The 24,530-nt window shown below is 48.8% G+C and overlaps 1 pseudogene across 1 annotated transcript in view; it reads right to left on the bottom strand.

The window, feature by feature from the left end:
- Positions 1-4,862: 4,862 nt before the first annotated feature.
- Positions 4,863-24,530, bottom strand: part of LOC101974647 (mitochondrial inner membrane m-AAA protease component AFG3L1-like) — a 33,168-nt pseudogene continuing 13,500 nt past the window's right edge. The window contains exons 4-16 of the transcript XR_013435641.1: positions 24,143-24,222; positions 22,350-22,399; positions 21,140-21,234; positions 20,126-20,275; positions 18,748-18,816; positions 18,016-18,140; positions 16,012-16,282; positions 12,255-12,392; positions 11,905-12,058; positions 9,933-10,040; positions 9,157-9,282; positions 6,337-6,447; positions 4,863-5,234 (exon numbers count right to left, since the gene is read on the bottom strand). The product of XR_013435641.1 is annotated as a mitochondrial inner membrane m-AAA protease component AFG3L1-like (transcript). The remainder of the gene's footprint in view (positions 5,235-6,336; positions 6,448-9,156; positions 9,283-9,932; positions 10,041-11,904; positions 12,059-12,254; positions 12,393-16,011; positions 16,283-18,015; positions 18,141-18,747; positions 18,817-20,125; positions 20,276-21,139; positions 21,235-22,349; positions 22,400-24,142; positions 24,223-24,530) is intronic.

The raw sequence follows: 24,530 nt of genomic DNA, 5'->3' as shown, positions 1-24,530 counted from the left end.
GCACAATTGGAAGGGAACTGGCACATGGAGCCCATGGGAACAGTGCCAGCAGACTTCTTCCCTTTTGCCTGGACTGTGTCCTCACTGGACCACCATAAACATGCAGGTAGACGCTGTCCCTCTCAGCCTAGAACCCTTTACTAACTATCCACATGACCTTCACACAGCCACCATCTCCCCCTACCCTTGCCCACTCTCACCCTGCTCTCCTGGTCCCACTGCAGTGCCCCTGGCCATGCTTCAGTGACATGCCCTTCAGGACTTTTGCAGTCCAGTGCCAGGGCCTGTGCACAGGTACAGCATAGCTTCCTTCAGACCCTTCCTTTGTCTCTGTAGACAGCCCTCCTGGCCTTTCCCTGGAATGAAAGAAAGGCCCCTTTGCTCCTGCATATAGCCTTCTCATGTTCATGCTTCATCTCCAGAACAGCATGGCGTGTAAGCAGTCTTTGTTGGACAGACAGATGTGTGCTTGCGTGCCTTCGTGTTAGGTGAAGACCCCGCCAAGCAAGAGGGCAGCTGCGAGTGGAGACCCCACTTCTCTCCTCTTTCAGAATTCTACTTCCCACCTGAGTTGGAAGGGTTCTCCCTGCTCTGCTGGCTCTGAACAGGGATCCCCTGCTCTCAGCCTTGCACCATTACCCCAGAATCAGAGCTGGCCCTCATACTGTGCTGACGATAGACGCCACCCTATGCCTGTTTCCTCATCCCCCCGCCTCCTGTAGGTGGCTGCGAGGAGGCAGGCAGTTGGCAACACGGAAGGAGACTGCCTGACACAAGCACTAGAAACCCCTGGGCCACTGCCCAGGTGGGGGCTATCTCCCAGAGGTGGCTTTCTACAGAGCTGCTTTTCCTTGATTTCAGGGAAGCTGTTAGCGAGGAGGGGGCCATTGGGACAAAAGGGGGCAGCGGTGGAGCTGAGGGCCACCTATAATAGCATAAGGATAGCCCTGGGCCACATGCCTGGCCCTGAAGCCTGGGGAGGTAAGAGTATCCTGTGGCTTCCTTAACTAGGGGCTCTCTAGAGCAGGGACTCCTGGCAAGTCATCCATGCCCTCCACGCCTCAGTCTCCCTACCTGTACCTCTTAGCTCTTGGTCACATATTTCTCCAGACAGACTGCAGCTCCTGCCTGAGCTTCTAGCCACAGTGGAGTCTTGCCTGCCACACCAGGGGGTGCAGCTCTGAGCTCTATGAAGTGTTGAGGAATTGTGACCACAGTACAGGCCCGTGGCATAGAAATCATACACTTGTACCCTAAGGTAGGGGACCTTGACATCTCCTGTGATGTGTCCTCTCCCTAGGTTTCAACCCTGTGGACAGTGATTTGGGCCATTGTCCCCCTACATAGTGGTGAGGGAAGTGCCAGCTCCTCTAATCAGATTAAGATCTAAATCACATCTGTGTGTGCTCTGGAAAGTGGAAGGCGTCCTTGCTGGGTTGGGGGCCAGAACACCAGCAGATGTAACTTAAACCTCCAAGGACACTTGGAAGCCATACCACATTACAGATACCAATACAAGTAGAAACAGGATACCTTGTGCCCTTCCAGACTGACCAGTCCCCAGGCCTGGGACAGGCCATGCAGTGATGCAACCTAAGGGCACCAGGGACAGCAGGCTGGTTTTCCACTAAATGGAGGTCCTAGGCAACCTGGCAAGGAGACAGCGGTCAGGCCAGGGGGCTGCATCCCAGGCAGAACTTGACCAGCTGCCCATCATCCTGCCATCAGCTACTAACAGACCCCCTATCTCCCACACTCTGCCCAGGTCTCTTTACCACTGGCAATGGCCCAGAGAAAGGTGGGGACCCCCACCGGCCTGCATAGGTGGTCCTCACTTTGCATCTGTCTCTCCATGTTCCTATCTTCCTTGGCTCAGCTGGAGATGGAAGTAGGGTCATCAGGTGCAGGTGTCTCACCTAGCAGTATCCACACTGCCACCCGTGTCATTAGGGAAGACAGGTCGCACCTCACAGGCAGCTGTCAGTGCTGGGAGCCCCCAGTGAGGCCTCCTCAGGGCAGCGTCCTGGGAGCAGCTGCTCCCCAACTGGTTCCATGTGTACAGCCAAGGCTGCAGGAGTGCCTCCGCTTCCAGGCCCAGTGCAGGCCACTCCTACTCAAGCGCACATTAAGCACTTGCTTGGGTGGGTGTCAGAGGTCAGAGAAGCCCCTCATGAACGGGCTAGGGCTCCAGGGGACAGGGGACATATTGGGAAGAAAATGAGGAGGATACTCTGCCTCTTCTCTGGGGGAGATGGGGCTGTGGGGCCAGGCCTAACTGGTGAGCAGGCACCTTTGGCTGTGTGGGAGTGAGGAGGAAAGGCACTGGGATGTGGCCAAAGAAGAGGAGCTAGGGGAAGGCAGGGGGTTCTGGTACATTCTGAAAGAGGAATAGAGAGGATGTGTGGATGAAGAAATGAATCCCGAGTGACCAGAAGGGGCAGCTGGTGGCTGCATGGGACCACAGGGCAGTCTCCATCCAAGCAGGTCCCTGGTGGTTCCTGTTCCCATCTGACAGGGATTTAAAAAAAAAGGACATTTTAAAAAAATCGCACAGAAATAACTTGGAAGAACATTTACCCAATTGTATAGTGAGGCTGTTGGCCAAGGAATGCTAGGACGACAGACCGCACTTCCTGTTTTACATTGTAACCCTCTTTTCATTTTGAAACCAGATATAACCTGGGTTTTTAATATAAAAAGTCTACAGAGAAGAGACAGTAAAGAGCTGGCTTTGGGACCCCTGAGGGCTGAGCTGATAGGATAAGGTGAATTCCCACTGCAGGAGCAGCTTGGTGCTGGGGCCCGGGGTTGTGCAGACATCTGCTTTGAAATGTCCCCTACTTATCCCCAGGAGGTGGCCTGGGTCTAAGGGGAAGGTGCACCCTCCCTACCCTTTTGTTTGAAGCCTCCCCTGGATACTTGTGGCCATTGCCCAAGCCTCAATGTAAGATTCAACATACCAGGTCCTCATGCCCCCCTTCCCAGGGGCCTGGGAGACTCTCCAAGTCTTGATGGTAAAATTCTCTTGGTTGCAGAGATCATTAAGGAGGTAGAGGTGCCACTGGCTGCATGGCCAGACCGCCTCACACTGTGTCCTTGCCCTCTAGAGCCAGGCTGCTTTGTTCCCTGTGAAGCTAGGGGTCCCCAGAGAGGATACTGGGCTGGTCAGTGATACTTACGCCTCCTCTCTGTGACCTGCAAGAGCCCTGGTGCTGGTATCGGGATGCCCACCTCCTCCTCAGCCACAGGAGTATGACAACTGCTCTCTGTTCCATGAGCTGGGACACCCAGGGCAGCCAGTGGCACCTCTACCTCCTTAATGGACACTGTGGACCCAGATGTCCTTGGTAACTAACTGGCTTACCACTTCCTTTTCTTTACCTCACCAAACCTTGGGGTATCTGTGCTGGGCCAGACTCTTCCTCCAAGCCATTTTGAGACAACCCACCTTCACACCTCCCCACGGACAGGCTCACTAGGACACTGAGGGCCTGTCTCCACCACAAGATCCAGATTCCTAGTGGCCACTACACCCAGGGCTCCCCAGGAAGATTCTTGTCCTTCCTTGGCTCCCACGGGTCAGAGCCCAGATGTCTCTCCCTCTGACCAAAGTCACCCTAGGAATGAGGTCCAAGGGCTGGAGAACCTCTTCTGCCCCTTCAGCCACCTCCTCTCTGGTGGTTGCCAACTCCCCTCCCTCTCCTCTCTAGAGTGTGAGCACCTGATCTAAGATGTCTGTCTGGGGTTGTCACTTATTTTAATTTGTTTTCCAGTTACTCTGGCAGCTGTTCTGCAAAAGCTCTGGGTAGCAGCTGCTGCCTGAGAGCCCACCCATCGTGACTGCAGGTGGCTGCACACAGGCTATGCAGGGCTCTCCTGCAAGTACTGCTCTGTGCCCCCCTCCTCCCGTCCCTGGTTCCAGCCCTTCAGGGGAAGCGATGTATCCTCCTCTAGGCTACCATTGCCCTCCACGAACTCCTCATAGGTGCACTTCTCCACGAAGGGCCGAGGGCCCAACAGCTCCACCATGTCAGCCTTCTCCAGCACTTCTTTTTCCAGGAGCCACTTGCCTACCTGGAGATGACAGTCCATCTGTCAGGCTGCTACAAGGGGACTCCCTCCCATTCCCTGGCCATAGGTTCCCCTCACCTTCTCCACCTGCTCCCAGCACCTAGTCAGCAACTCCAGGGTGCAGTCGTAGGCAGAGCCAATGAGGCGCCGCGCCTCCTCATCAATGAGCTGGGCAGTGGCCTCACTGTACGGCTTTTCAACCAGGGCTTCACCTTGCTGGGGGATGCCGAAGGACACCTGGCCCAGCTTCTCACTCATCCCAAACTACACAATCTGCAAGTACAAAAGGAGCAGAGGGTGAGCCGCCCCCAACACAGCCACCAGGATCCACTCACAGGACAGCTGCTCTTTACCTGGGTGACCTTCCTCAAGTCATCCTGAGCCCCAGTGGTGATCTGCCCAAAGAACAGCTGCTCAGCCACCCTGCCGCCCAGCATCATGCACATGTGGTCAAAAAGCTGCTCCCGCATATAGAGGGACTGCTCACGGGGAAGGTACTGGGCATACCCCAGCCCCTTGCCCCGGGGGATGATGGACACCTGCAAAAGAGGGGCCACAAGCTCGTCAGTCCCCCAGCAGCAACCCAGTGCAGCCCAGACAAACCCTCTCACAGCCCTGACCAGGGGCTCACCCCTTACAAGTTGGAGAAGACAGTCCTGGGCCTAAGCCCCACCACTGACAGGAAGTGTCACCCTGAGAAATGCACTGGCCCTGCCTAGGGGCTCAGCTCAAGAGGTTGCTATGGAAATCTCTTCTGACAGGGATCAAATCCAACACTCAGGAGCAAAGCAAGTTCTGGATTGACTTCTCAGGAGTCAGTGGCTGAGACCCAACCTAGAGCCAACACACCCTGCTCTGCCTTCCTAATGCTTCTTCTCTCCCTGCCCCCACAAGGAATCTAACAGACTCAAGACCAGCACATTCCATGAAAAATAAAAGGGTCACCCCCAGGAGGGCTGTGCCCACATGAACTGGCTGGATTGCCAGGCACATGAGCAAGTAACTCCTAGGCTCCACGGGCAGACACACTCAGCACAAGAGACCCACCTTCAGCAAGGGGTCTACATGCTCCAAGAACCAGCCTACCACTGCATGCCCTGCCTCATGGTAGGCCACGGTTGTCATTTCACTGGGCTGCAAGACCTGAGTCTTCTTCTCAAAGCCTACAAATCACATTCCCAGGTGAGTGAGAGGCAGGGGAAAAAAGCCCAACCTACACCCCACCAGACTGAGGGCCTGGATCTGCTGCCACACTTGATTCCCAACACCCACCTGGGAGTCCCTCCCTCTAGGGCAGAAGGTGGCAGAGAGGCCTGGGCTGCCCCAAACTGTAGCTCCATGCTATGTCCTAGTTCTGGGGGACATTCCCACCCAACCTCCATGCCCCACCTTACTTCCCACTCCTCAGGCACAGGCTGCTTCAAGAAGCAGCTGTGAGCCAATGTGAGTCAGAGGTACTGTGTCCTTTTTGGGGCATGACAAGAGGCAAAACCCAAGCATGGTGGAACAAAGAGGGCAGTTCCCAAAGATCTCACAGCCCAGCCCCACAATGACAGGACAGAGAAGCAAACAAGAGCAGCACATGTTGAGCTGCATGGATCATCAGTCCCCAGAATGCCCTTGACAAATTCTGGGTTTTGCTTTGAGCTACTTAGTAGATATTATATGTCAAAAAAAAAAAATCAAATGAAAACAGAGCTCAAGGATAACCTCTCAGCTAGCTGATTTGGTCTCAGCATGGGGCAGGACCATAAGGATGTGCTACTGCTGCCTCTATAATCTCCATTTCCAGGAATAGCACCAAGAAGAGCCAAGCCAGCCCCTGTAGCCTCTGGTAACTCTGGTGGCCCTACAAGACCCTGACACACTGCTAACACCAGCTGCCACCTGCCTGGCCCACCTGAGGCCTGGGCTTCCCCAAACTGCAGGAGACTGTCTCACCCACTGCTGGCTCAAGATGACACTGACACTCACTCCTCAGCAGTGCCAAGAGAGCTCCCAAAGGCTTCCCCAGACTTGCCATTCCTTCTGGCTTCCTCCTCTCCCTTCAGGGAGGACTTGCTTTGCCTTCCACATCTAATACTGACCCTCAGATGGACTGCACACAGTTCCAAGGGCAGGAAAGCTGCTGGGAAATCCACAGACCCAAATTTTGGCTTAGAAAACTAACCATGTCTCCATATGCAAAAGTGAGGTTGGGCTGGGGAGGGCCTTCCAGGAGCAGAGCTGGAAATGCCTCTCCTCCCCAGGGGCGGATGGGCTCACCTCCGATGACTCTCTCAATGGCCTGCTCAAAATGCTTCTGCTGGACAAAAGCACTCAGGTGGCGGGCAGCAATCAGAGCTGCTTCATTGCACATGTTAGAGATATCAGCACCTGACCAGGAAGAAGAGATGGTTAGTGCTCCCTGACAGCTACAGTGACACCCAGATGAGATGTGTTAAAGGTAGAGGCCAGGGTTAAACTTTAGAGGAAAACTGCAAGGTAGCGGGAACCATTTCATCATTCATCATTATTTTTAGCCAAATTTCCTGGTTAAACAACTTTACTAAGAAATAATTCACATACCATACAAGTGTGTATTTTAGGCATATACATCACTGGTTTTTAGTAAAATCAAATTGTGCAACTAGGGAACAATCTAGTTATAGGACACTGCCCATACCTGAGACACCCCATGCCTGTTCACACTTAATCCCACTCCCACCCATCCACCCACGGATCTGCATTCTCAGCATTTCCTATCACTGGGGTCATGTCAGATGTGGCTCTTCTTTGCCTGGCATCCTTCACTGAGCACATTTGACAGCTCCGTCTATGCTGTAGCAAATATGGGTACTTCATTTCTTGTTCTTTTTTCTATTTGATACAGGGGATTGAACTCAGGGGCACTCAACCACTGAACCACATCTCCAGCCCTATTTTGTGTTTATTTTAAAGACAGGGTCTTTTATTTAAAGACTGAGTTGCTTAGAGCCTCACCACTGCTGAGGCTGGGTTTGAACTCATGATCCTCCTTCCTCAGCCTCCCCAGCTGCCGGGATTATAGACGTGTGCCACTGTGCCCAGCTGGGTACTTCATTTCTTTACAGATGAAAGCCATCCTTTCCTATGCCCTTGTTCTTCATCTGCTCACTGTGAGTGGACACCAAGGTGGCTCTGCTTTTTAGCTGTCACAAATTACGATACTCTTGGCTCTTAAATATATGCTTTATCCACTTTGAGCTTGTTTTTAAATATGATGTCAGGTAGGGGGTCTAACACCTCCTTGGAAATCCAGTAGTCCCAGGACTTCTGTAGAAGGGACTAATCTTTCCCCCATAGAATGCTCTTGGCACCTTTGTCAAAAACCAGCTGACCATAAATGCACAGGTGGGTTTCTATTTGGACTTTTTTTCCCCTCTATTTGGACTTTTAACTCCATTCAGTGGTCTATGTCCATCCTTGTGCCAGGACCACACTGTTGTTTGCCACACTTCTATAAGAAGTTCTGAAATAGGGCAGTGTGAGTCCCACTTTGTCCTTTTACAAGGGGTCCTCTGTAGTTCCATTTGAATTTCAACTTCTGTCCGCTATATCTCCTCCTTCCCCCTGTGCATATGGTTCACAGACCACATCTTTATACACTGTGTGCTCATTAGCATTCATCTATAATGAGTTTCATGCATTTGTTTTTTAAATGCTATCAAAAAACTATAAACTCTAACGATACTGGCCTTGATTATCCTCTTTTGCTAGTGCCACTTCTTCAAATGACTTCAGTCACTGTCATTGCTAATCTAAAGCCTGAAGCTTCCTCCAACATTTCTCACAGGAGAGGCCTACTAGTAAACTCCTTCATTGTCTTTAAAATCTACAACGTAACAGTTCCTCTTTCATTCTTGATATAGAATTAGAATTCTTGATATAGATATAAAATTCTCAGCTGACCAATTTTACTTTCATTTTTTTTTAGTTGTACGTGGACACAAAACCTTAGTTTTTTTATTTTTTTATTTTTTTTTAGTTGTCAATGAACCTTGATTTTACTTATTCATATGTGGTGCTGAGAATCAAACCCAGTGCTTCACACATGCTAGGCAAGTGCCCTGCCACTGATCCACAACCCAGCCCATTAATTTATTTTTTCATGGCGCTGAGGACTGAACCCAGTGCCTCATACGTGCTAGGTAAACGCCCCACCACTGAGCCACAACCCCAGCCCCATGACATATTTTCTTCTGGCACCCTGTACCTCTTGTCAGTGCCTTCTGGCCTACACAGTTCCTGAAGAAAAGCTGGCTGTGACTCCTTCATTACATGTCTGTCTCTCCTGTTGCTTTCAAGACTCTCATGTTTGGCTCTTAACAGATGGATTATGATGTGTCTCCCTGGATCTCTTCTGAACCTATTCATACTTCTGAGTTCAGAGTTTCTCAGATGTGCAGGTTCAGGTCTTATCCAGTTTGGGACGTTTTGAACCATTATTGCTCTGAACATTCTTTCTGCCCCAGGCCCTCAACTGTCCTGGAATTTCCACAATGCATGCTGGTCCTTGCAGCAATGCACCACAGGCCCTTAGGCTTTGCTTTTCACTCTTGTTCCTTTCTGCTCTATGGAGTGGTTAACTTCCTTTGCTGTAGCTCTAGTTTCTCTGGTTCTCCTCTGACCGCTCAAATCTGATGAGGCTCTAAAGCTTACAAAAGGCTGCTCACAGGGTGAGTAGGCAGGGAGCCCCTTGAAAGGTCCGCACCCATGCCTAGGGTTCAGACCACTCTGGCAGGAAAATAAGAATGTTATCACAAGAGACTGGGTTTCTGCTACAGAAACACAGAGGAACCATCCCAAAATGTGATGTGTCTTCACTTCAGTTTTTGGTCCTTACTAAGTCTGAACAGAATTAAAAACAAACTCAAGTGGGCACCAATAGGCTGTGGGGAGAAGATCCCCAAGGCCTTTGAATGTCTTAACAGGTTCAATGTTCTACAGACCAGAGTGGACACTTGCCAGGACCACATATGAAGGCACAGAAAACACCTGCCAAATGCCACCAGTTGGGCGTATTTGGCTCCTGGCAGGGTGAAGGTTCAGCCCAGCAACACTCACCAGTGAAGCCTGGAGTGAGTGCTGCCAGCTTCCTTGCCAGGGCATCATTCCTGAGGCTCTCATCCAGCTTGAGAGGATGCAGGTGGACTTTGAAGATGGAGGACCTGCCTTTGATGTCAGGGGGGCCTAGTGAAGAAATAGGGAGACACACACAAGCTCTGTGTTTACTGGACCTTCAGAGTAGGGTCCCCAACAGTCACCTCACACGACTGCAAGGCCAGCCAGGAGCACACTCTGCCACTGTCATCTGGCTAGAGCCAGCATGCAATGGCAGAACAGATCAAAGTGCATGTGTGTTTAGCTCTTCAACTCAATTATTCACCCTAACTGCCTCGATCAATATTAAATCCAGTTCCAGGCCATGTAACCAACCAGACAGCAAGGAAAATGAGCACTGCCCAGATGCCCAGAGAACCCACATGGACTAGTGTCCCAGTGGGAAAGTGTCAGGGAAGACAAAGACAGTGGGTTGTCAGGGTAAAGGGCGAGGTACAAACTCTTTGTATTCTAAACTATTTTTTTTATAATATGGTACAAAAACAAAAGCTGGAGAGTACAAATCTGCTACATAATGCCCACCTACATGCACTGCAGTGACATTTTGACATAATAACACAGCAGCACCATGGGGTAGTTGAGTATCTCCACATTTTCAAAATATTATCTTTCTTACTTCAGGATCCCCATCAAAATTGTCTCCAAATATGCAGCGAACAATCTACTCAATTTTTAACCCCAGAGGCTGAGGACTAAACCCAGGTACCTAAGCAACTCACCAAGGTAAATCTGGCGATCAAACCGGCTGGGATGCATCAGGGCTGGATCAAGGATGTCAGGGCGGTTGGTGCCAGCCAGCACCACCACATTGGTGGTAGGGTTGAATCCTGGAGAGAGAACCAGGTGAGCCCAAGGAAGACCCAGGCCAGCACATCTCCTTCCCTGCTGCTTCCCTCTGCTCATTCCACACCACACTGCAAGGGCTATCAGGCAGGCAAGAGGCCCTGCCCAGCTGGCTGGCCCAACCTGACTGAGGATCCTCTCTGTTTCCTGGGCAGTGTCACGCACCCTGGCTCCTGGTAGTCTGTCCCCTCCTGTGTCAGCTGAGTGCCTCTCTGCCAGCAGGAAGTCAGACATGCCTCAGCTAAATGAAGACTCTACAGCCCACCTCAGGGTTGTGGGAAGTCCCACCACCTGGATCTCCTCACCACTCATTCCTGGCTCCCCCTGCCCAACTCCACATGATGCTCAGCAAGACCACAGTGCAGGACTACCCAAGGGTGGGCAAGGAGGAGCAAAGAACAGGGATGCCAACCAAGGAAGAGGGTACAGGATGGTGGCAAGGCGTCCACCCACTCCTATCCACAGTCCTCTCCAGTCCAGCCCTCCAGAAGAGAGCACATTTTTTGTTAGACTCTGAAGACAATAAAAGACTTTGGAAGCAATTTTGGCATACACAGAAAAATAGGAACCCAGGCCTGACTGCTATCCTCAGACAGGGCCACCTCTAACATCAGCAAATAGCCGATTCCTGGGGAATGCGACTCTAGGAGCATTCCCACCATCCCCTAGCAAGACAAGTTCCCTGTACTCAAATTGCAACAATGTGGTCTATGAACACCTGCCCTCCTCTGGAGCATCCTGTTATGTGCCAGACAAAGGGTGCCCACATGACCAGCACCCAGTGAAACCCTAGAGCTTTGAATCTCTCACCGGCTCTCAGGTCAACACCACTTCAACATGCTGTCACATTCTGGAGGACTCTGGAAGCAGTGCCTGGCCTCCCCTAGACCCCTATACCTGTCCTATGTACCTTCCGCCTTGGTTTTTTTTTTTTTTTTTTTTTTTTTGGTACTAAGGATTGAACTCAAGTGCACTTAACCACTGAGCCACATCCCCAGCCCTTTTTTGAAACAGAATCTCGCTAAGTTGCATAGGGCTGTGCTAAATTACTGAGGCTGTCTTTGAACTCTTGATCCTCCCGCCTCAGCCTCCAAAGCCGCTGGGATTACAGGTTGTGACCGTAGCTGGCCCTCCTGGTTGGTTTTTTTGCATGTACTTTCACTGTGAAGAAACACAGCTTTTCAACTACAAGATCAGCTTGTGACTCTGGAAAAAAATCAAAGTCAGGGGTGGTCTTAGGGACCCAACCTGACCCTCTAACCCTTTGAAGCCAAAGAGCCAATGAAAGCTTTTCCAAATTCAAAAAAATGGCATAAATTGGGCACAGTGACACCCTGTAACCAAAACTACCAAGATGCTGAGGGAGGAAGATACAAATTTGAGGTTGGCCTGGGCATCTTACTGAGACCCTGTCTCAAAATAAAAAAATAAAAAGGACTGGGGATGTAGCTCAGTACTAGAATGTCCCAGTTGTATGAAAAAACAAAACAGAAGAAAAAGAAACCCCTGGCCTATATGCTAAACATACCTTCCCGAGAAGGAAACACCCAGATATTGGGGGGGAGGGGACAAGACACCAAGCAGGAAGAGCTCGGCTGTTTCTGCTCCATCCATGGTGTGACTGACATTCATCTGCTTGGTCTCAGCTGATTTTCCCCCACCCAGAGAAGCGCATCTGCCTCACTCTGCCCCTGCAGTGGGGGCTGCTACATGGATCAATATGGCCTTCTCCACTGTGTGCCTGAGAGTAGCCTTCCTTAAAATAGAGGCATCAGGGATTCTCTTCCGAGGAGCACCCTTCCAGAAACAAGAGGCTAGAGGAGGGCCTCCTGCTAAGGGTCCACTCACCATCCATCTCCACGAGCATCTGGTTCAGCGTGTTTTCCTACTCGCTCTGGCCTCCAAGGTGCCCGCGGCCTCGCTTCCTGCCAATTGCATCGATCTCATCAATAAAAAAGATACAAGGAGCGTTTTTACGGGCCATTGCAAACATGTCACGAACCTAGAAGAGGAACCCAGAGTCTATTTTGTTACACACACACAGCATGGCAACACATCCTTGACCCTGTCCTTGCCGCTGTCACAGGTGGGATGTACTCAGCTTGTTGTCAAGGTCACACAGTCTGTTGCTAACAAGGTGACCAGTCCTCGTCAAGAAGTGGCTGGCACCTTCTGAAGCTGATCACCCTTTCACCTACCCTTGCTGGTCCAACACCGACAAATATTTCCAGGAACTCGGATCTATTCACAGTGATAAAGGGCACACTGGCCTCTCCTGCAGTCAACTTGGCAAGAAGTGTTTTGCCAGTACCGGGTGGACCTGTGAGCATGGCTCCCTGCAACAAAAAAGAGACACTTGGCTCTCAAAGGGAACAGATGGAACATGAACCCCACTTCCCACTCAGCTGACTAGAAATCTGTAACATGGAACATGGAAGCCCACGTAACCTAACTCAGAAGAGTGGGCTCTTCCTACAGGAAGAACTCCAGAAGCAGAGCTGTTGGGTCAAAGGCCGGAATAATTCTGAGGGGGTTATCACCAAGCTGCTCTCACACCCACCAGGTGAGAACCACAACAGCCATCTGGCTGGAACTGTGCCACAGCAAGACTATCCAGCTGTGCTGCCTTGTTGGTCTGAAGAGCACAGATCTCTTTAAAGGCACTTCTCCAGGTATTCAGGTTGGATATCTTTGTGTTCAATGTGCTCTTCTACCTTTTTCTTACCTTTTTCTATTCAAGCTTAAAATTTAAATTCAATTCACACCAGGGCGGTGGCACAACTGTAATCCAAAAACTACTCAGGAGCCTGAAGCAAGAGGGTCACAAATTCAAGGCCAGCCTCAACAACTTAACAAGACCTTATCTCAATATAAAAAGGGCTGGGGTGTGATTCAGTGGTAAAGCTCCTTGGGTTTGATCCCCAATACTGGAAACAAAACAAAACACGATACTAATTTACGTCCCTGTAACACAACTCCATTTTTATTTTATGGATTACAGTTATATCTGAAAACTGAAAGGAGACTTACAGGGTGGGGATGGACAGCTCCATTTCTAGTCAAGAAGGCTGGATTGCAGCTGGGCATGGTGGCATTCTGAGGCTGAGGCAGGAGGACCACAAGTTCAAAGCCAGCCTCAGCAACTTAACAAGGCCCTAAGCAACTTAGTGAGACCCTGACTCAAAATGAAAAATAAAATGGGTTGGGGATGTGGCTCAGTGGTAAACTGCCCCGGGTTTAACCCCTAGTACCAATAAGAAGAATGCTGGGTTGCTATCAGATCTTTTTTTATTTTATTTTTTTTGTTTTTGTTTTGTGGTACTGGGGGTTGAACCCGAGGTACTCTACTGCTGAGCCACACCCCTAGCCCATTTTTATTTTGAGACAAGGTTTTGCTAAGTTGCCCAGGCTGCTCTTGAACTTGTGATCCTCCTGCCTTAGGCTCCAGAGTTGCTGGATTACAGGCATGAACACCACATCCAGCTGTTAAACCCACCAGATGTGGAGCCCTGCGTCCTCCCAATGTGGTCACAGAGCACTTCCTTTTCCATGGCACATATGGGTCTGATACATAATAGCCCACGACATGGATGATCTTTATATGTCATGCGACAGGACACAAAGTCTCGGGAGCCATCCTTGCAGGCATAAAAACATTCTAGGGGCAGGATATATCCATGGCATGCCATGTCCTATTCCTGTGCGCAGGAAACACATCTATGTGAGTGTAGTCAATTCTTCATGACAGACTCCCAGCAGGGGGCAGTGATGATTTGGGGAAACCAGCCTATAATGTAGCACACAGGCTGAGAGAAGCTTCCACTCTCAGGAGCCCAGCCTGGCTGACAAGGGGGACTCATACTTGGGGTGACAGGCCTCCCTTAGAACCTGACTCCTTTACCCATTCCTTCCACCAGACACATTTTCCCCAATAAATCCAAACACCCAGAACAAACCATATGAAATAAGTGTGAGACACACCCACTCTAGCACCTGGCTGCCAACAGAGGTGCAAGGCAGCTGGGTGGCGACTTGGCAAAGTTCCACCAGGAAGTAGAAGGCAACCATTCTGCACCTGCCACACCCACATGCTTTCTGGCCCCAACACACACCAACTGTAAAACAGACACATCCAGTGTCCTGGTTGGAATTCCTGGTTCACAATGGTTGCTAATCTTTTTGCATATTAATCACAACAAACTGTCCAGTGGTGCCCAATTTGTAGGGAGGAATTGGGGGAACACAAAGCTACTGAAAGGGCTTAAGTGTCATATAAGCATGACCTCAACCAGGAATTTCTAGCCTGGTCCAGAAAGCAGAGAGGACTTGAAGTTTCTGTGACCACACAGGATACCAATCTTCCTGGTAAAAAAAATCCAAGCTTCCATCGAGCCCTAAATGGGTCCATGACCACACAAAGGCACCAGTGGACTGACTGGCCCTCTGTACTGCAGCCAGCTTTGCCAGGGCGGTTTCCTCTCAGGACACCCAGGCTGCCACCAGCCCCAGGATACACTGCTGTCTGGCTGCATACTCCTGCACTGTGCTGTCCACCAGCCTTCCAGAAAGCTGTGTCTGCCCCCAAACCTGACCACGGAGGCTACTTGTTTTAACTTTGTAAGTTGATATTACACAAACTAACAAAACAGAGTTTTTTTAAACTCCTTCAAAATCTAAGATGAAGGCTGGGCTGTGGCTCAGCGGCAGAGCGCTCGCCTTCCATGTGTGAGGCACTGGGTTCGATTCTCCGTACCACATATATAAACAAAATAAAGACACTATATTCATATATAACTAAAAAGAGGTTTTTTTAAAAAAAGCAAATAAAGTAAGGTGAAAGCTCTGAATAATTAAAGAATAAAGGAAATTTGTCTTATAAAATGTTTTCAAGTTGCATAGATAAGAAAAGTATGACAGAATGCACGAAAATACACAGGTACTGCCTCAGACTGCACCTAAGTAAGTTCTTGCTTCTACTGAGAAAAACAAACTTGCAGAAAAGATGTGGTTCAGCCAGGCATGGTGGCACACACCTATGACCCCAGCAACTTGGGAGGTTGAGGCAGGATGATCTCAAGTTCAAGGCCAGCCTCAGCAACTTAACAAAGCCCTAAGCAACTCAGCGAGACCCGGTCTCTAAATAAAAAATAAAAAAGGTTAGGGATGTGGCTCAGTAGTTAAATGTCCCTGGGTTCAATCCCTAGTAAGAAAAGAAAAGATGTGGTTCACACAGGACAATTCAACAGAGGTGCAACTGGGGAGGATCGAACTCAGGGGCACTCAACCACTAAGCCATATACCCAGCCCTTCGTATATTTTATTTAGAGACAGGGCCTCACTAAGTTGCTTGGGGCCTCGCTAAATTGTTGAGGCTGGCTTTGAACTTCAGATCCTCCTGCTTCAGCCTCCTGAGCTGCATAGATAAGAAAAGTATGACAGAATGCACGAAAATACACAGGTACTGCCTCAGACTGCAGTGCCACCACATGTGGCATGTGCCACCAAACCCAGTTTAACAAAGGATTTTGTTCCCTGGAACTAAACTCAAAGCAATGGCCTCTATATGAAGATCAGTAAAGGAATGTATATTTGTGTTTTAAGTTTTAAAAAAAGAAACAAACAAAAAAATCACACATATTCCCATGTCCATTTCATAGACCTAACATTATGGAATTTTAGGACTTGTGATCTCAAGTCTAACAGATAAGAGGATTTTTTTATTATTGTTTTTTGCATTACAATTCTTAATACACCTTTATACCACAATTTATCATATCTCTATATACAAGATAAGAGGATTTTTACTGTTCTGTTCTACAAATTTCCATCCTCTATTGTTATTAATAAAATATAAACTCAAGGAAAAATCATTTGTCTGATATTCATTCTCTGAACAACAGCAATCTTTGGCTTTGACTTGGAACTCAGAGCATGACTGTTTTCTGAAATCAGTACCTTTGGAATTTTGGCTCCTGAGTCCTGATACTGCTTGGGGTTCTTCAAGAAATTCACAAACTCCATAATTTCCAGTTTGGCCTCTTCACAGCCAACCACATCTGCAAACCGCACATTGATGTTGTGCTTCAGGATCTTGGCTGTTGTTTCACCAATGCTGAAGAGGCCCCCTCCTTGTCCGCTGCGCCCGGCCTCTATTGGACCCCTTCTCACAGCATAGAGCAGGATGCCAACCAGGAGAAGAGTAGGTACCAGGCTTCACAGGAAAAAGCTGAGAACCAAGGAGACCATTCATCATATCAGCAGCATCACCTTCAGCAGGAAGAGTAACCCACTCTAGAATTTGCTACACAAAAGGGCAGTTTCTTCTTGAAGAGTGTCAAGGTCTGTCTATAAATTCAGCCTCCCCAGTTCTAACAGCACTGATGCCCCAACCCACATCTCCCTCAGAAGGAGCTGCAGACCCCATGTAGCTCCTCACAGGTGAGGTCCACAGACCAGTCCCATCACAGCACAATACTTGCTCCTACACTCTCCAGAGGCCCAATTCCACCACCCCTCAAGGTGGTTCTAGTCACTGTCAGCTCTTAGAACACACCTCAGCTCCAACCAGTAGTCCTGGCAACTGAGCCAGTAAGAACAAAACCCCAGTTGCCATACGCAGCAGTACCCGAAGGAACACTCATGAGCTGCACCAGGAGACTGAGGCCCCACAGGCCTCCCCACCAGCACTTGTAAGTCACCTCCAGAGCCCTGTCTACCTCACTGCTATGGTGTGAATGTCGTCTCCCACACTCATGTTGGAACCCAACTGTATAAGTCGAAGGCCATTCAAGAGGCAACTGATGGTGAGAGCTGGGCCCTCATGAAGGGATTAAGGTCACCACAACAGAAGTGGGTTAGTTCTGGGGGATGGGTCAGTCATAAAAATGGCAAAGTTCAGTCCTACCCTCCCTCTCATCCTCTCTCCCCTGCACATTATGATGCAGCAAAGACCCTTGCCCAGATATGGCCCTTCAGCCTTGGACTCAAAACTGTAAGACAGTTTCCTTTCTTTACAAATTACCCACTCTCTGGTCTTCTGTCACGGCAGCAAAAAATGGTAAGGCACTCACCTTCCTCGTTCTCACTGCAATTCCCAATCTGCCCTGTCTAGAAGAAACCAACTAAGCCATCACCACACCGACTCTTCATACCCTTCTGGCTAAAGCTGGTCCTGATCTCAAACTCTACCCATTCAGTTTCCAAGCTGGAGGAAGGGCCAGAGCAATGATGTCCCTATGTAGTAAATATGAGAGCAGGACAACACTTGTGTGCTGTCCTGGGATGCACACAGGAGCATTAGAGATGGGTCTGCCCTCAAGTCCACAAGCATGGCAGGAACACACTGGGGGTGGAATGCAGGTTCAGAGAGCAAGCTGATGCAGGATCTGTGGGAAGCAAGTCTGTCTGTGTGCAAGTGAGCAGAGACTGCTCACCTGGATTTTTGACTCAACGGTTCAGTGGGAGTCAGGGTGCAGGGATCGCAGCACACTTTCAAAGAACTCCCACAGGGTTCCATTGCACAGTGGAATCTGCACTACAGTAATGTGCTACAACACATGGCATCTTTGTCTTATTCTTCCCATTTAATGCTTTTTAAAGGTTACATAGATAAATATTTCTTTGCTTCAATTCTCTTCTCATTAAGACCTACGCTAAACCATGGCATATATCTGCAACCCACTTAACTGGAAGGCTAAGGCAGGAAGATCTCTTGAGCCCAGGAGTTTGAGATCTGCCTGGGCAAGACTCCACCTCAAAAAAGTAAATATAAAATTTTAAAAATTAAGCCAGACCAAATGAATATATACTCTTTTACTAAAGACACTGTAAAGATTAGCACATACTATGACATACTTGGGGGAAAAAATTCTAAAAGAGATTCATCAGTATTTGTTTTGTGATCAGAATCAGAGGCCCAAGAATAAAGTGTCTCATGTCCACCTCACCCCTGCCACACACCCGTCATTCTCAGTGGTGTAGACCACAGCAACCTGGTTGGTTGGCTCAATCCCCAGTTCCCACTGAGCAGATTCCAGGTTCTGCTCAAAGGTGTCAACACTGCCAATGTTAAACCACATGTACCTCTGCAGAGACCAAGAGCAAGTTTAGGTGGCAAGTTTAGGTGCACCTCTGTGTTCCCCTGAGACTCGCCCTAACACACACACACACACACACACACACACACACACACACACACCTGTCCACAGCTTGCATTCCCATTTACCAACTTCTCTTCCAATCAAGCCTCTTCTCCTAGCCCCTATCTCCACACATGGACAAATCCCACCCTGTGGCAAGATCCAATGGTAACTACACAAACAGCAGACACTCCCTCATTTCGGATCCCACAAAATTATAGGCTTTAAGTTCTAGATGAAATGCTGTGATAACTGCCTGAGGTCTGCCTTTGACCTTCCGTCTTTGTCTTTTTATTCTTTCCTCTTCCCAAACCTTGATAAGTGGTTCTCACATGTTACTTGGCAAAACTGAACCATGGTTATAGTCTCATAAGAGTTCCTATCCTGCTTGGAAAGCAAGACTGTGCACAGGTCAATGACATAAACCACCACATCAACAAGGATTCCTGGATACCAGGGGAAGCATCTTACTAAAAAAAAAAAATTAAAACTGTATGTCATTGGGGGAGGGGAAGCCATGTGTGGAACACCCAGCCTGAAATCTAGCCCTCACCTCAGAAGATGCCCCAGGGGAAGGGATGACACGAACGAACTGTTTGTTCACGACCTCCAGCCGGTCCACCTGGGAGAAGGAACCAGACGGCTTAGACCAAGCAGGACATTCAGGCAGACCCTGGACAGTTCAGCTCAGGCCCATCTGAACCCACACACACTCACAGCTCAGTACAAGCTTTGTTTTCCTGAATTCATTTCCATTTTAATCAACAGGAAACAATTCAAGACTAGTTTCTAAAATCTGGTATATCTGAGCACTATCATGCCAGACTGGCTTAAAAACCCTAAAGAAACAGGAATAAGTCTTACAGCAGAGTCTAGCAGAGTCTTAAACCCAGCTGATTCAGACCCACTCTGTTCATGTTCAGCCAGCTAAAGGCAGCACAGGGAAGCAGTGCCAAGCAGGGTGGAAATGCACTCCTGCAGGCTCCCCAGTTGTGGTCACCACCACACACAACCACACAGCAGGCTAGCCTGCCCCTCAGAGAAGCAATCCGAGGGAAGCAACTTGAGGGCACAATGTGTATTCTTACATGCAGCAACAATATCACCACTGCTCCAAAAGCAAGGACTTAGGGCCATGTGACTAAGGTGAACATGTTCAATCCTACGAACCTTCCCACCAAAATAACACATCACTGTCGGGTCAGACACTTGGAAAAGACTTCAAGGAAGTGCTGAGAGCGGTCCAGTCCATGCACAGAAAGGCATCCTGGGCTCACCACACTTGTCTCACCCCCCTCACAGCCACACCTACAGACAGAAGATCCACAGACAGGGAAGGGCTGCAGCAGCTCTGTCCCCTTCCACCATAGGGAGAGTTGCCAAGGGCCTCTCTGAAAATAGGCATGTGCCCTGTGGTTAGACACAAAGGCTGTGGCCACAAACCTTAATGGGAAACAGGAGTTTCATCAAACAAAATTTCAGCTCTTAATAATGCCTGGGTCCAGCCAACACTCTCCTGAGGGCAACAGAGGGAAGGCATTTACTCATACAGGGTTTACACTGAAGCCTGAGCAGTACTTCACCCAACTCAGCACCCCAAGGGAAAAACACACAAGAGAGGCTCTGCTGGTGCCACATGCTCCTCTGCGGTCACCAAGCCACAGTCCACTGTCAAGGAGTGGCTGGCAGCAGAAAGTAAGGGGAAAGGAAAAAATCCCGAATCAGGAATGAGAACAAAAGTCAAAGATCAGGAGACAAACAGAACTGTCATAGAACAAATCATGATATGCTGTTCTGCTGGGGTATCTCCTGGAAAAACAAAACTGAGCCATGAAGGACACCCACCAGCAGGACTGACTCTTGGGGCACCACCTGTCTCCTGCAAGGGCATACCACCACAGCACCTTCCCAGGCAGACTAAGTTCGCTCACCAGACCTCTGGCCAGGTAATACTGAACAAAGTGTTTCCAGGTGATCTCTTTTCCAGGATCTCGAAAATAGAAGTAGAAAAACCCCACAGATACACCTGCACCCAAAATGGCCAGATTTCAGAAATCCTTGTCATCCCAGGGGAACTCGCCCTGTGGAAGAAAAGATAACAAATTTTGCAATTAAATGCAGGTGTTTCTTTCTTTTGATTATATGTTTGTATTTCACAATACTGGAGATCAGACCTAGGTCCTGGCTCAGCTAAGCCAGAGCTCTACCCTTGAGCCATCATGAACAACGAAATTTCTCCTCTCAGATGTTGGAGTCACCAAACCCTGCCCTCCTATGGTACCCAAGAGGGACCAGGCATGTGGGGAAGCTCAGATGCTGCTCTCAGCAGGAAAGACCTGCACACTGTGAACAGCACACCAAACCTGCTGCTCACCAGAGGCCCCAGGAGAAGCAGCAAACCCACCAAGAGCTCTGCCTTTGCAACATCACATAGCATGTCCTCTTACCTGCAACTCTCAAAGTGCAGACAGAAATCTTGGCACATTTTAAAAAGTTTGTTTCTTCTAATCTCTGTGTGTTGGAATTCCACCCCCAAGGTGATGGCAGTAAGAAATGGGGACTTGGTGATGACACCACAAGGGCTCCAATTTCATGGATGAGATTAGTGCTCTTACTAAAGGGCAGGAGGGAAGTCTGTCCCTTCCACCACAGGAGGACACAGTACTGGTCCCACTGAAGGAAGTCATGTTCAAGACACCACGATTTATTAGTTGAGGGCAAGCCCTCACCAGACTCTGGACCTTCCAGCACCTTGACCCTGTACTTCCCAGCTTCCATAATTATAAACAATAAATTTAAAGCTATTTAAAAACCATCCAGTCTAAGGTATTTTGTCATGGCAGGAACAGACTGAGACAAGTGTGATGCAGTCTCAGTCATGCAGCAACAGCACCCCTGGAGAAGTGACAGGTGTCTGGGTCTGGCACACTCAGATGCACACAAACCTTCTGCATCCGTTTCCACCAGGCAAAGTCATCCTGCCTCCATCCTCTCTTATTTCCATCTCCTCCAGGCTCAGCATTCTTTAGTTCACCAGATTCTAGGAAAAAACAAAGTGTGACTTCAGAAAATAATTATATACACTTTTTCACAGAAAGAGGACTCAGAGAACAGAGTAACGTTTTCCATCATAAAATTTTAATTACCCTGGTACCTTTCAGAAACAAACAGCAGACAGGAAAAGGAAGATGCCAGGAGACACTGCTGAGAAGTAGCTTCCGATACATCTAAAATCCCTCCAATTTGCCCTTGCTGGCTTCAGACCTGAGCTTTAATGACAAATCATTTTTAGCTAATAAATATGGCTGTAATTAGGAGAGAGGAAGGAAGAAAGAAAAGAAAGATGTAGGCTGGCACAAGTAGTCCCTACTCCAGAGAACCAGAACACAGGCTACCTCCCCTCAGTCAGAGTTCATCTCTCAGGAAAACCTGGACCCGTGGGTACATTTTGTGATAGTAGATAACATTAGGAGGTGGATTCCTGTGAGCACCTTCTACAGCAATCATACAAGTTCCAGGACAAAACAAGCCAGGACACAGGTAGCTTCCCTTCCATATACACTGCCACACCAACAATCCAAAACAATTCCATGCAAGACTAGAGAAGGCCAGGAGGAGCCAAGGAAGGGCAGAATGAATCATGAGAGAGTAAAATTTTGCACAAATTTTAAGGACAAAACACAAGTTTTCAAAAACTGTTCTGTTCATAGCAAAATATGTGGGCACACCTCCCATAACGCTTCTACCCATCTCTTCCTACTTAATGCTCAAAGGTACCTAGGAAGAACACTTATTTTTGGTACCAGGGGTTGAACTCAAGGGCACTCAACCACTGAGCCACTCTCCAGCCCTATTTTATATTTTATTTAGAAATAGGGTCTCACTGAATTGCTCAGCACCTTGCCCATTGCCAAGGCTGGCTTTGAACTTGTGATTCTCCTGTCTCAGCCTCCTGAGCTGCTGGGATTGGAAGTCCTCCTTGCACCCAGCAGGAGGAAACTTTTTGCAGGAGAAACAAATCTGACAAATACTGACTACACTGATCCCCCAAACCAATCCACATCATTAAGCCATGATGTAATTTATTTTTTTTATTTTAATATTTTTTAGATGTTGATAAACCTTTATTTTGATTTATCAAACTGACCCTTTTACCTTTTTTGGCACTGTTGATTTTTCTGAATCTGTGTTTCTTCCACTCCTCTTAAAGAATTTTTCAAATCCTTAGAGACAAAATGAAGGGGAAGTACTTTGAGAGAAAAGTCCCACTCAGAAAAGCAACACTACAGTCAAATCAGGATGCAGCCATTATCTTCAGTCTTGCTTCCTTACTTACCCCACTCAACACACAGCCCAGGGTCCTAACACTGGCATAGGACTGAAGAGCCCCTGCCAGACCTCTAGGTGCTTTTGAGAGCACTAAGCCAGGGCCCACAGCCTGCTCTGAAGAGCAGGGCTCTAACTGGTTCAATGTGCTCCAAGATTACTACAGCTTACATATCATATCATCTGTCTACTTTTCAAATACGAGGCTTGACTGGCTCTCAGAATCAGACATGCAGAATAAAGGTTTACTACCACTCCTTCCAAAAGATTCACCAAGCACCTTCCTTCTGAAAAGAGTTTCTTTTTCCAGTCTCTCTAGATATCAAAACAGTAAAGGCATTAAGATGATGTATTGTGACTCAATATGCAAACTAGGAAAGATGGCAAGGGGGACCTCCTAGTTGTCATGCCCCTTGCTCCCTGCTTAGTCACTGTGGGAGGAGACACTCTGAAGAAGCTTCACTGGTCCCTGCAAACCTTGTATTGCTAACTTAGAAAAGACAGGCAAGTACCTTTGGATGGTTCTGAACACAGCCACCAGGAAAATGGCACCAGTCTCCCCTGCAGAGCCAGCTTCTGACAACGGATCCCCTGGTGGCACTGAAAGAGGACAGAGAATTAGCAGATGACCTGCCTTTGCAACACAGTGCAGCATTTCCTCACAGTGGTTCCAATAGACAGGATGTGGGCTGAGTATCAGTTTGCTGCCCTTCTTTATCTGCTTAAATATGCATTAAAAATCTAGTTGAGGGTTGGGGCTGTAGCTCAGTGGTGGAGTGCCAGCCTCGAACATGTGAGGCACTGAGTTCGATCCTCAGCACCCCCATTAAAATAAATAAATAAATATTAAAAAAAAATAGTCGAAACAGGACAAACATAAAGTATATTCACTGCAGAAATGCATGATGAATTTTTACAGCTATTGCTATTCCAGACAAGCAGCTCCTCAGCACATTTTTCCCCTGCCAAGATGGAACCCAGGTCACACATACTAGGCAAGGGCTCTGCCACTGAGCTAAACCCTGGCCCTTTTGATTTTGAGAAAGGGTCTTGCTAAGCTGTTGGCCTTGAACTTGTGATCCTCCTGGTCTCAGCCCTGAGTAGCTGAGATTATAGGTGTGGCCCTAACACCAGAAGTAAAGGTGAAAGGGCTCTTGTTGGCTCTGAAAGCTGCCCACACTACCGGAGCAGTCTGGAGACGGGATCTGATGTGTCTCTTTGTCACTTTCTGTCCCACCAACCCACTCTTCTTGCCCAGCCTCACGGGCCTTCTTGCTGCCTTCCTGCTGCTATGGGTATCTCTCGGTGCACTTTGGACCTTACCCTTATCTGTAGGTTCTACAATTCTCATCTGTTCCTACCACAGCAGCTGACCACAGGCAGAGCGGCTTCTTATTCTGCTTCTCACTGCGTTTCTAGTACCTGCTACAAAATCTGGAAAGAAACGCTCAGAGTTGGGTGAATATGTGCAAAGGCAGCTGTGTCCTGAGTGTCACTGCTGCTCCCTCTTCCCTGTGCCTGACCCCTGGCCTTCTGGGCTGCCTTCGGTGGGCATCGAGCCCCAGGGAGCCCTGAGGCACTGACCTGGGTCTGCACAAGCACAGTGGGGGTGAGGGCATTACCTCTCTGGTCTGACGTAGGAGTAGATGGTGTCCAAGGGAGGCAGAGGGTCAAACCCCATCACAGACTGTGTGGTCACATCCTTTCGAAAGGGGAGAAACAGTGATGCTAGAGCCTTCTGGGGCAGGTCACTCAACAGAGAAGGGGAATGGGCTTGGCTTTCTGCCCCTGGGCAGGGGCATGGTGGGAAAGGTCAGGCACACAGGAAGTGCCCACGCATGCCATGATCAAACTCACTGTGGTGCCCAAGCCACACAGCACGGGCTGAACCATGAGTCACACAAAGCCGGCACAGCCCTGTCCAGCCTCTCTACCCTCTCCCACCAGCACCACGCTGTCACTACTCATCAGAACAAGCCTTCCTGGCCAGAAGAGGTTGGAAGTGCTATC

The sequence above is a fragment of the Ictidomys tridecemlineatus genome, chromosome 3 (assembly GCF_052094955.1).
Source record: "Ictidomys tridecemlineatus isolate mIctTri1 chromosome 3, mIctTri1.hap1, whole genome shotgun sequence".
Lineage (NCBI taxonomy): Eukaryota > Metazoa > Chordata > Mammalia > Rodentia > Sciuridae > Ictidomys > Ictidomys tridecemlineatus.
This window is presented reverse-complemented; position numbering and strand designations above follow the sequence as displayed.